General features: G+C 57.9%; 1 pseudogene; it reads left to right on the top strand.

The window, feature by feature from the left end:
* The first annotated feature begins 917 nt into the window (after positions 1 to 917).
* Positions 918 to 1,053, top strand: LOC131478474 (U2 spliceosomal RNA; annotated as a pseudogene).
* Positions 1,054 to 11,487: the final 10,434 nt, after the last annotated feature.

Below are 11,487 nucleotides of genomic sequence, written 5' to 3'. Positions count from 1 at the left end.
CAAGGGAAAACTGTGGGGGACAGACCCAACGTCGTAACGAACTTGAGTTAATTAATGCCAGGGAAGAAAAGAGGCGCCCTGGCTGTGTTGAATTACGGTTCACTAGCCCTTTCACTGTGCTGTGGGTGGAGGAAAAAAAAGAGAGGCTTTTTGGTTCAAATATTTTTGGGGGGCGAACAGAAAACAAAAACAGCCCCGTGGGCAGAAGGGCCCCAGGAGGAGGAGAGCGAAGCTGTGTCGGTACCTGCCCCGGGAGGAGCAGAGCAGGAGCAGCGGAGGAGGGAGCTGGGCAGAGGGCTGCCGAGGGACGGCCACCTCCCCTGGCTAGTAGGCGAGCCAGCGAGAGCACGCTGTCTGGGTGTAGGGGTGGCGGTGAGGTGTGTGTGTGTGGGGGGAGACAGAGAAGGGAAGGGGAGAGGAGGGCCTTGACCGACGATCCTTGGGCCTGTTCAGATCAATCCTGGTGCAAATGCACGCTGTCACATGATAAGATACATAATTCACACACACACACACACACACGTACACCATCCCTGACTCCTCAACAGCTCGATTTGAACACGGCTGCAAAAAGAAAAAACAAAAAAAGTTTGAACAAGGTAGGGAACTGAAGTTAGGGATGGCAAGAGTACAAGAAATTTAAGTGTGTCAGAGGAAAAAAAAAGAAAAGGGTGTGTGTGGGGGGGGAGAGGTGGCAGCTGGGGGCGGGACAACAGCTGCGATGTGGCTTTCCAGATGTTGACAGCAACGTGTAAAGTGGCCAGGAATGTCCTGCTCCCCTCCTAAGATGGGCACCCCCTCTGGCTACACTTCCGTCTGCGGGTGTGCTACGTGGGGACGGGCTGCCGGGTCTCCTGGAACACAGCTCTTCCAGGTTTGGGTTGGTTTTTTTTTTTTCCCCTTCAAAATCAGTCCACATTGCTTCTCGGCCTTTTGGCTAAGATCAAGTGTGTAAAATCAGCCCACTATATATATATATATATATATATATATATATATATATATATACTTTTTTTTTTACAAGCTCTCCCACCAACTCTAGCAGGAACCACCAAAAGTAGTTGACTAGAAGGTACTTGTGTCTCAATTAGCATTATTAATCATCTGGTAATGCATGGCCTCTTCTTTACTTCATTTATTATTATTATTATTATTATTATTATTATTATTATTATTATAACTGGAGCTGGGGCCCTTGCATGAGCTGCAAGCAGGCCCGCTTGGCGTGCTGTCGCTGCAAACACTTTCATAAAATGAACACACCCAGGGAACTCCACCCAGATTAACCGCTGCCCAACAGGCCTTGGACGCTGCAACCGGCTCCGGCTCTGGCATCTCCGGCCCAGCTCCTGCTGACACCTGTGGGTGCACACAGGCTGCGGAGCACAGGGACCCACTCTGGTGTCCGTGTAGCCCCTCGTCCTCCCAGCTGTGGCGTCCTGCCTGCACCTTGCACACACACACGTATGTGTGTGTGTGTGTGTGTGTGTGTGTACGGATTGTAAGGGCCTGTCTTCTTTCTCTCCAGGCCTGTTCAGTTCTGATCCCATCAACCACAGGGTGGTCAACTGCACACAGTAGGGGTTGGCAGACCAGCAGGGCAGGTGCTGCTGGCCAAGGGGGCATACCAAACAGCCTCAGCGAGCCAGGGCTCTGCAGCCACCCTGCCCACTGTGCAAGCTACTGTGTCTCTATCCGCAAGCGCCCCAGGGGGAGCAGGGGAAGCAGTGGAGGCAGCAAATAGACTGGGTGGGCGGCTGCGCCCAGCTAGGCCTGGGGTCCTGGTATCCCCTTTCTCAGGCTGCTGCAGGGAAAGGAGGCTGAACCCTGAGCAAGACGGCGACGCGCACCCCACCCCTCTTCCCTGGCTCCAGCCCCAGCTGGCTCACCCCCTCTCCACGCCCCTCACTTTCACTAGCACTAAATTTACTTTATAATTTTAAAATTAAATTGGGGAGGAAAAAAAAAGCAGGAAAGAGAGCACCGAAAGCAAAATACCTCCCACAATCTCTCTCTCCAAGGAGGTGGTGGGGGTGTGCTGGAGGAGGGGGGAGTTTTCTGCTTATGTAAAAAGACGAATGCAAGGGTTGCCCGCACAGTCTAAGCACAGAATAACAAGGAAAATAAGAACGAGACATTTAATTAAAAACACCTGTAGCAAATAACGAACTCCCTCCACCGGCACGCACGCACGCACGCACGACAGCAGCCGACCCGGCTGCCGTGCCACCAGACACCTGTGGGTACAAGCCCCTATTTCCTGCCCACGTTCGCCCAACCTGCTCCTCTCTTGGGGAGCTGCATCTTTGCCGAGAAGGTTGGCCTGGAAGAAAGACTCAGGGAGGCAGCCTAGCCAAAGCAAACTTCCACGGTCCTCCTCCAGAAAGAACCCCTATGCCCCACGCTGCCCCACGCTCTTCTTGCCTTAAAGGGCTTCCCGCAGGCCGGGGGCCCAGTCACTGGTTCTGGACCCTCCTTTCGTCCCTCCTTCACGCCTCCCTCCCAAATCCAGGTCTTCTGGGCAATGGCACGGGCCTAGCCCAAAGTAGGCAGCTCTCTTGGATACCATGGCCATCAGGGCTACCAACGGCTGGGGTAGGGAGAGCGGGGAAGGGACCAACTGAGCGTCGGAGCCGAGAGCGCAACCCTGGGAACGGCGCTGCGTCCAGTCTGGGGCGAGGCTGACCTTTTCACTAAGCCGCAAGGCTGGGTCTAGGGCTGGCATGGGGTCGGGCGTGTCCCAGAGCCTGGCCGCCGTCTTCCTTTTGTCATCCTGTTGCGGTAGAGACCTGTGAGTTGGGGCCCAGAGCAGGGAGGCTGGGGGTGGGAGGTCTGTCTTCAACTACCCGGGAAGAAAAACCCGGCTGCCTGACCAGCCGGTTCCAAGTTTCCTGGCTTCTGCCAGTTTGGGGATTTGCGAATCAGACCGGAGCGGAGGGAAAGGCGGGTGACACTGGGAAGAGCAGAAGAAAGGAAAAGGGGAGGGAAAAAAAAAAAAGAAAAGAAGAAGCCGGCATTAAACCGAACCAGCTCTGCCGAAAAGCGCGCTTTCCGCCCCTCCGTAAGACAATGTTGAATGGAGAGGACTTATTTCTCACTCTTTAATTATTCCAATGTTTCGCATTATTTAAAAAAAAAACCACACACATTAGCCAATGATATATTCTAACCCTCAACAAAGCTGGTATTTTTCTCTGATTACAGACTTTGCCACGGCAAACCCGAGCTCCAGCGACAGCCGCGGCGCGCAGAAGCGCGCTCCTGAATGAGACACGATTTTCTGGGGGAAAAAAAAACCCGTCGTCACGGCCTTGGCACTGCTTCCAGCGCAGGCTCAGCGGCCGAGACACCCTGGGGGCCCCCCACCCCAAGCTCAGGCCGCGGGCGACCGCGCCGAGGCTGGCTGCTGTCGCGGTCGCGGAGCTGCGGTGGCCGGCGACAACCCAGCGCGTCACGGGCGGGCGCGCAGTTTCCTTTTTTAACAGCCTGTTTCTATCATCCAGCCTTGGTCTCACAGGCTTTTTTTTTAAGTACTAAAACTCCTTAAAATATATTTATATATATGTTTTTTTTTAAAAAAAGAACAGTTCTAAACAATAAGCGGAGGGGTGGGAAAGAAGCTTCGGGAACTGAGGAGTGGAAGCGGACCTCTGCTGCGTCGTGGGGTGCAGGGGCGCGCTGCAAGGCTGAGCGCGGGGGGCTTCGGGGTCACCTCCTCGGGTGCAGGCGGGGCGGGCTGAGTCACGCTCACAAAGTGGAAAAGGGAAAAGAATTTCACACACCATCAAAGCGAGTGGAAGTAATGGGGTCCAGGAGAAGTGAAGTTTTAGGATGTGCGCTTGCTTCTCAGGTGCCCGGTAGATCGGGGCGCTTTCTCGGAATACCCCTACCCCCATCCCACCTCCCGGGTCAGCTTCCAGGGGTAAGGGGGATAGCTTCTGGGTAACCCCCATCCCGCACCAGTATCCTCCTTCAACAGTTAGGTGGGCGCCCACTTTTACGGCTTCTCCCCCCATGCCCCTGGCTTTGGGAGCAAAAGGGGTGGTGGTGGAAGCGGGGGAGGCTTGGAACAGTCCTCCCCACCCCAGTTCAAAGAAGTCAGATCCTAAATGGGCAGCTGGTGTGGCTGGTAAGAAGGGACTTGGAGGGGAGATACAGAGGGTCTTTTTTTTAAAGGGGGGCTTTCTAAGAAGGCTGCGGGACCAAGTCAGGAAAAGAGGGAAAGAAAAAGTACATTTTCTGCCACTTAAGTCACTTTTCTCCCCAACTCGGCCTCAGTGCTTGCTGGAAGCCAAATGCCCCCCCACCCAGCCAGCCAAACCCTTGGAACAGACACAAGTATCCCCTCGTTAATTTCCTCCCCTGACTGCCCTCTCCCACCACCATTTCCACCCCCCCCCCAAGAAAAATAAAGAATGAGGCGGCCTGGGGATGGCTGGGAGGTTCCTGGCAAGGCTTGGGGGCTGGAGGCAGCGAGAACGCGCACACGCCATCTCCCCTAAACTGCCCTGGGATACTGGATCCGTGAACCCCCAGACTTCACGCCCCACGCCCTGCAGGCAGCCAAAGAAGCGCCAACACGGCTTTCCCAGCCGCAGCTCTAGCGCGCTGTGGTCCTGGCTTGGGTATCCGATCGGCACAGGAGAAAGGGGACAACGAGGCCCTAAGAGCCCTGAGCCACAGACCCCCCAAAACCCAAATGTGTACCTGCCTGGGAAACTGAGCCTGACTCCGCGCGGGTTCGACTTTTTGGGTATTTCCACTATTGGCGAGCACCCCAAAGCCGGACCTCAATGAAGAGGCAAGTGAAGTGGGGATTCCCTGTGAGTAGGGAGCCCCTGTCCTAGCAGGGGAGAGCCGCACCTGCGTAGTGCGAGGTCCGAGGGACACCACCAAGACCCCCTTGGTCCTCAGAGGGCTCAAGCCTGCACCCGGCTTCATCCCCACCTCGCGCTTCTCCCTCCTCCGCTACGGGGGCTCGTGGGCCCGCGGGAGGATGGGGATGAGGAGTCTGCATCTTCATTTTGACTCCGGTTATGTTGCCCGCGGGCCGCGACGCCCTACTTTCGGGCCCTGGACGCTCCACTTCCCGCCTTTTTCGCCACCGAGCACGCGCAAGGCCCTACTGGGGTACCCCGGGGGGCGCGCGCCTGAGACTTACAAGCCGCCTCCTCCCAATCCAGAGCCCCACGGCCGCTGCAAGGGTCCACGGGCTGGACTCCCCATCACTCACTCACACTCCCTTCCTTGTACGCAAGGCTCCCGGCCATGGCCAGCCTTGGGCAGAACATCCGTGGGCGGTGGGCACCTGTCGAGGGCGTGCCAGCAATGCCCAGTCAGGCCAGGAGGCGCTTCCTCAGGTCTTGGAGGAGAAGGATAAAGGGCTTCAAGTCAAAGTGCTGCGTGTGGAAACCCTTCCCGTCGGAGGACCAGGAAGGGACACGGAAGATGGGAAGGAAATTACGAGGATGGTCTATTAGAAAAAAAATTTTTTTTCTTTTTCTGCAACAGGATAAGGAACCTGGAAGCTTTCTGCTTGGGGGCACCCCTCCCCAGACCGCTGTTTTGAAAAACAAGAAGTTCCACCATCCCAAAGCCGCCTGTTCCCACCCTCCTCCCCACTGCAGCTCCTGAGGTGCCGAGGGCGCACCGAGGGCTGGCGCACCGGGAACAGGCCTTCCAATAAAGCGCACCTGCGAGGTGGATAGAGACAGCGCGGGCTAACAGCACCCGCGCTCGCCCACCCAGTCCCCCTGGACAAGCTGACCTCTTGAGTGGGAGTAGAAATCTCACGGGTGTGTGGATAAGGTTTGGGAACACGACATGGCCTCTTGGTAGAGGAACACTCTGGTAGCAAAAGCAAACACACACACACACAGTAACAAGAAGCCACCGTCTCCCCAGGCCGCCAGCAGCACGGGAGCCAGTAGCCATGGGACCAGGTCTTGGGGGGCGGGTGCGTTGGAGGGAGGCCTCAGCGTTTGGAGAACGTAGGGTGTCTGTGGAGGGGTGGAGGTGGAGAGAGAGAGAAACAGAGCAGAGAGCGGGCGCTGCCGCCGCCTTGCCACACGTCCCTGTCTGGCGAAATGAGTTTTCAGGTTTTGGAAGAAGCCTCGTGGGGGCGGTTGAAATCCAAGTACAAATGTGGCGCGGGAAGGGCGAGGAGGAGCGGTTCCTAACATATAAAAATATATGTGCATAAAGGTAGAAATCTCAAATATAGAACATGCAGGGGCGACACTGGGCAGCCGCAGTTTCTAGGCGCTGTCACCTGTGCCCCCAGGGATAATTGGGGAGGCGGGTGTTCCGGGAAAAATGGGGAGGTGGGGGTGCTGGGGAGGGAGTGTTGAGAATGAGGTCTCTCTTTCCAGCCCCCCTCCCCCCACCACTTGAATGCGCCTTCGGAGCCAGGTGCCCTGGGGCGGCCTGGCAGCTGTGTGGCTCACGTGAATATGCGCGTGTGCAGGTTGGCGAGGTGCGCGCCCGCGTGGGCCAGGAGACACGGGCGTGGGCGTCAGCGGCTCTTACAGGCTCGCGGACTCCACTCGGGACCGGGAATCTCCCCTGCTGCCCTCCCCCCAGATTGCGGGGCCACGGGGCAGAACCCCCTCATCTGAGTTTGGGCAAAAAGTGTTTGCGGAAGCATCCGAAATGTGAACTGAGCGGACAGAGGCCTTGGGGGTGGGGGACCCAGGGAATGTGAAGGAGGCATCCTGCAGTCTTACAATGGGTGGGTAGGGGCGTCCAGCCTAGAGGGGGAAAGTGCATATAAATGTTGCAACGGGACCCTCTCTTCCGGGCGGGGACCACGGATCTTAGCCATAGTGCCAGAGGAGAGCCTGGAGTTTTGCGTGCGTGGGTGCTTGCGTTCTGGTCCAAGTGTGGGGACTTCTCGCAGGGCGGGCGCCGTCTTGAATCACCACGCGCTCCGGGACGTGCCGCCGCCGCCAGGGCCAAGCAGAGCCCGAATCTGGTCCCCCCTAAGCTGGTGGGCCAAGGGGCAGGGCCGCCAAGCCTGGCGGGGCCTCCTATGGGATGTCGTTGGAGTCTTGTTGGTTTTGGCCGAGGCCACTCCAATAGGGGAAGCCCCGGGGACCAGGCAAGGAGTGGGGAGGTGGGGGGATGGGAATGGAACAAAGAAGGGGAACGCAGAGAGAGAGAAGGATGGGGGCGGGTTAGGAAGGAGCAGAAGGAAAATTCTGGAAATGCATGCACATGGGCCCCAGCCCCTGGGAGCCTGCAGCTGTGCAGGCCCAGAACCCACCATGACCAGGCTACCTGAGCTAACGGTGACTTCTGCCACCCCTGCCCCCAATAGGACAGCAGCACAGGAGGCACAGGGAGACGCCTCATTACCCAACCCACACTTGAGACACTCAAACGTGGGGTCCCACACAGAAGCCTCCCTTTTTGAATGGTCCCACACACACTGTCCCCTGAGAGTTGTTTTTTGTTTTTTTGGTAGTGCCACATGCTATGAGGATTGGAGGTGACTTGCCCCACTGTCCTTGCCCAGGACAGGTGGTTTGAGACCCCCTAGATGGTGGGGACCAGTACACTCCTTTCCCCAGGGGTTAGGAGGGGTTTCGTAAAAAATCTTCAGTTTCCCCATCTGGGCCATAGGACCTTGCCTAGGGAGCAGGTGGAAACAGGAAGCCTGAGTTGCCCTGAGGCAGATTGACCAGGCAGAGCAACTTGTTTTAAAGTCTTACCTGCTCCTGGCTGTTACCCTGAAGGGTGGTGGGGAAGAGGAGGGGGATGGTGACCTTGGCATTTGACCTTGTGGCCTCTGTTGGCTCATCTGTAAAACAGGTTACTCCTACGCAGGAGGGTCGCAGGAGGTCACAGGTGCCGGCCCACTGCCCGGTCCCCCCCTCCGTTGGTATTCTGCCATCAATGGCTGTTAATTTGATGGTGAGGCGTCTGTGACAAGCTGTGACGCCGAGAGTGTGATCGTGCGAGGCTGGCTGTGGGTATGTACGCCTGTGCTGCTCTGTGTGTGTGTGTGTGTGTGTGTGTGGTGTGTGTGTGAGACTGTGCGTGGACGACAGATTGTGCCGGTGTGCCGCGGTGCCTGTGACAGGCTGTTACCACGCGACAGACTGCGGGTGGCGGGGTGTTGCCGGCGTTGACTGCGAAGGGGAAATGAGGCAGTGTGTATGTGCGGGGTGGGGGGGAGCTGGGACTGGTCGGTGGCGGGGAGGAACCCTGAAAACCTACCCTGATGGGGGGCTGGGGAAGGGGGTCAGCCTGGTGTCCTCCTGGGCCTGGACTTGCCACTTGTATTCCATGGTGGCCCACTCTGTGTGACACAGGCTGTGGCTTCCTCCGGGGGTTTGGAGCTATCCAGGAGGGGTGGTTGTGGGACTCCAGGCCGGGTGGGCTGGCATTGGCAACAGGGGTACCTGTCACCTGTCACATGGGATTGTGCTCCAGGCCTGGGCAGGATGAGAGAGAGAGAGAGAGAGAGAGCAAGCAGAAGGAGAAAAGACTGGGGGGGTGGGCACTGAGAGACGGGGCCCCTCCAGGCCTACCCTGGGCTGCAGCTTTCTAACGCGTTGCGGGGGACGGCCCTTGCGGGACACATGGTAGCCTGGCTGAACTACCAGCTGACACTTACATGCCAGGCCCCTTATGAAGTGGGGTTTGCAAAAAGTCTGTGGAAAATCTACCTTATCTCTTCATTCCACCTGAGCACAGGTTGCAAGGGGAGGGGATTTTTTTAAAAAGTCCACAGGAAATGTCTATGAAGGGAAAAAACTATATACTTACAAGTTAATTTTTTAAATGGGTGGGGGGGAGGGCATGATAACAAATCTACCTTTGATTGTCCCAGACTTTTTAATTTATTATTATTATTTTAAGTGTCGGCTGGGGCAAAGTGTAGCACCCGGGACTGAAGCAAACACATTGTGGGGCGACAGGAACTCAGTACTTTGGGGGAGAACACAGGAACTGTGGGGGTGTGCGTGGGGGTGGGGGGGTGACACCCTGCCCCACCGCTGGGCCTCATGGCGTGTCACTGTGTTCCTGTGCGCGCGTTACGTCCCATTCGACACAGGCCTCTGTCTCGCGTCCGTTCATCATCGGCGGCAGCTGTGGGGGGGGTGACAGGAGTCAAGGCACACACTCCCCCCCCACCTCCAGCTCACACTCCCAACCCCCCTCCCCCGGAAAGTGTGTCTTTGATACCTGTGGCCTCGGCAGCAGCAGCAGCGAAAAACAAGTTTCCACAGGGCCACTTTGGGTTGAGGCCAGGTCGTCCTCAAATAACATTAGAAGTTACTTAGCAAACTTTGTGTAGTGCCGACAGAGGATCGGGCAGCAGCGGGCTGGGAGGGGGGAGGGCAGTAAACCGGTTCTGCCAAAGTGGGGGGGGGCATCGGTGCCCAATGTCGGTTTTGACTCCCCCACTCCACCTCTGGGGCAAGGAAATCAATTGAACAGACTCCCCCCCATCCATAAACACACTGTTCCTCCTCCTCCTTCTCCTCCTCTTCCTCCATGGCCAGCTTATGCCTTGAACCTGGGTTGACGTGCCTGAAGTGCCCACCCTGGCAACCAGAGAGTTATCAGACATGGAAAGTGCTCTGCCCACCTCGGGGCTGAAGATGCAGGGAGAAGCTAAGCCGGCTTCTGGTGTGGGCCCCTCTAAATGTGTGTGCACACACACACCCATGTACCCACAAAGCCTATGGTACTCCTCTCCTTGCCGCGCCCCCCAGACCCCCGCTCCTCCAGGAAACAGCGAAGACCCAGGAGCCAGCCATGGCGGCCTTGGAAGTGAGATTGGCGCCTCCGGGAAAGGGGGAATGGGGGAAGATGCCAAAAATGGTGAGCATTTACAGGCACAGAGAGAGAGAGAGAGAGAGAGAGAGAGAGAGAGAGCGAGAGAGAAGGCAGGAAGGAGCGGGTGGGAAGATGGAAGCCAGGCGGGTATCCATGCCCAGCTCTCAAAGGGGTGCTGGACAATGCCTTCTAGCGAGCGGGTATTGGCAGAGTGTGTGTGCGTGTTGGGGAGGGGCGAGGACATGGGGGACAAGCCCCAGGTGGCATAGGGCAAGCTAGGGACCCAGACGCAGCTGGCTCTGCTTGCTCCCACACCTCCATCCCGCCCCCCCCCGCCCCAGGCTGTAATGGAGAGTGGCAACAGCAGCCGTTCAGCCCTGCCTGGGCATGGGGTGGGGGTGGCGGGCAAGGCAGGGGGCCAAACCAAATGCCACCGGCTGGGCACAGCAGTTGCCAGCCTGCAGCGGCGGCGGCGACCCCACCAGCCAGGAGGAGCTTCGGGGGAGGGCTGGGGTGGGGATGGGCAGAGAGGGTCTGGGGCCTAGTAAGCAAGGCCAGCTCCCCCCTTCCACCCTCACTACACATTATACATACACATGCAGCTCAACCCCCACCCCAGACTATGGGCAGGTCCCCAAGACCCTGAAAAATGATGGCATAGCCTGGTACTGCCAGGGTGACAGGCTGGGGTAAAAATAAACCGAGCCCGCCCCGGGGAGCTAAATCGAGGGGCCCAGGTGGAGACGCCTCTGGGACCAGCAGCTGCCCCCGCCCCACCCCCACCCCCCGGCTCGGGGTGCCAGGGTTGGGAATCTGGGCCCATGGAGGCCTCATGGCGTGTGCGTGTGCAATGTTTTAACAGGTCTGCAGCAGAGGTGGCCTTCCATCGGCAGGCATGAGGACAGCTCCCTGGACAGACCCTGCTAACCCTCACAGCCATGGACTCCAAAGCTTCCTTTTTTCCCCAGGGGCAAGGCAAGGGCCCCCGCGGGGCCACCACCCTAGAGCTGCAGGCTGGACAACACCAACCTCGTCCTGTAGAAAATCCGCAGCCGCCCAGCGCTCTTCCCCACTCCACCCCCACCGGCAATGCCTTCAGGACCCAGTGGCTCCCTTGTTGATCAAGTTCACCAACAGTCCGCCCTCCTGCCCAGGCTGGTACCTTTCGCTCCCTGCCGAGCCCCCAGGGCCTAGCACAAGGCCTGGCACCCACAAGGTGCTGGGTAAATATTTATTGAAGGAATCCATAGGCTCTTTCCCCACCAACACAGCTGTACCCCCAGCACCCAGCCACCTCCGTCCGGCTGGGTGCCCCGACAAAGTGTGCGAGAGGACATCCAAACCAAAGTGGGGGTGCAGGAGAAGCTCCCCAATGGGGAAGGGAGGGTGCCTTAGGTACATGAGACCACTCCCTCGGGCTCCCGGGACCCTCAGCCCTGGCCAGGAGACCATCTCAAGGTCAAAGTGCTTTCAGAGGCCGGGACACACTCCTGGGGAGCATGAGTGTGTGCAGGCCAGACGACGACCTGCCGACTCTCTTGCGGTGGCGACAGTACTTGTTCGGCACAACAGGATTGAGAGACAAGCTGGATGAGGCCCTGGGCATACGGGACAGGGAACAGGAGCGCACCGGCCACGGGAGCTGTGGCTATTTTTAGGGATCCACATGCATTTTGCCATCACCCTGTTCCGCACACT

This window comes from Ochotona princeps, chromosome 33 (assembly GCF_030435755.1).
Source record: "Ochotona princeps isolate mOchPri1 chromosome 33, mOchPri1.hap1, whole genome shotgun sequence".
NCBI lineage: Eukaryota > Metazoa > Chordata > Mammalia > Lagomorpha > Ochotonidae > Ochotona > Ochotona princeps.
The sequence above is the reverse complement of the archived record's forward strand: the minus strand, read 5'-3'. Positions and strand labels throughout refer to the sequence as shown.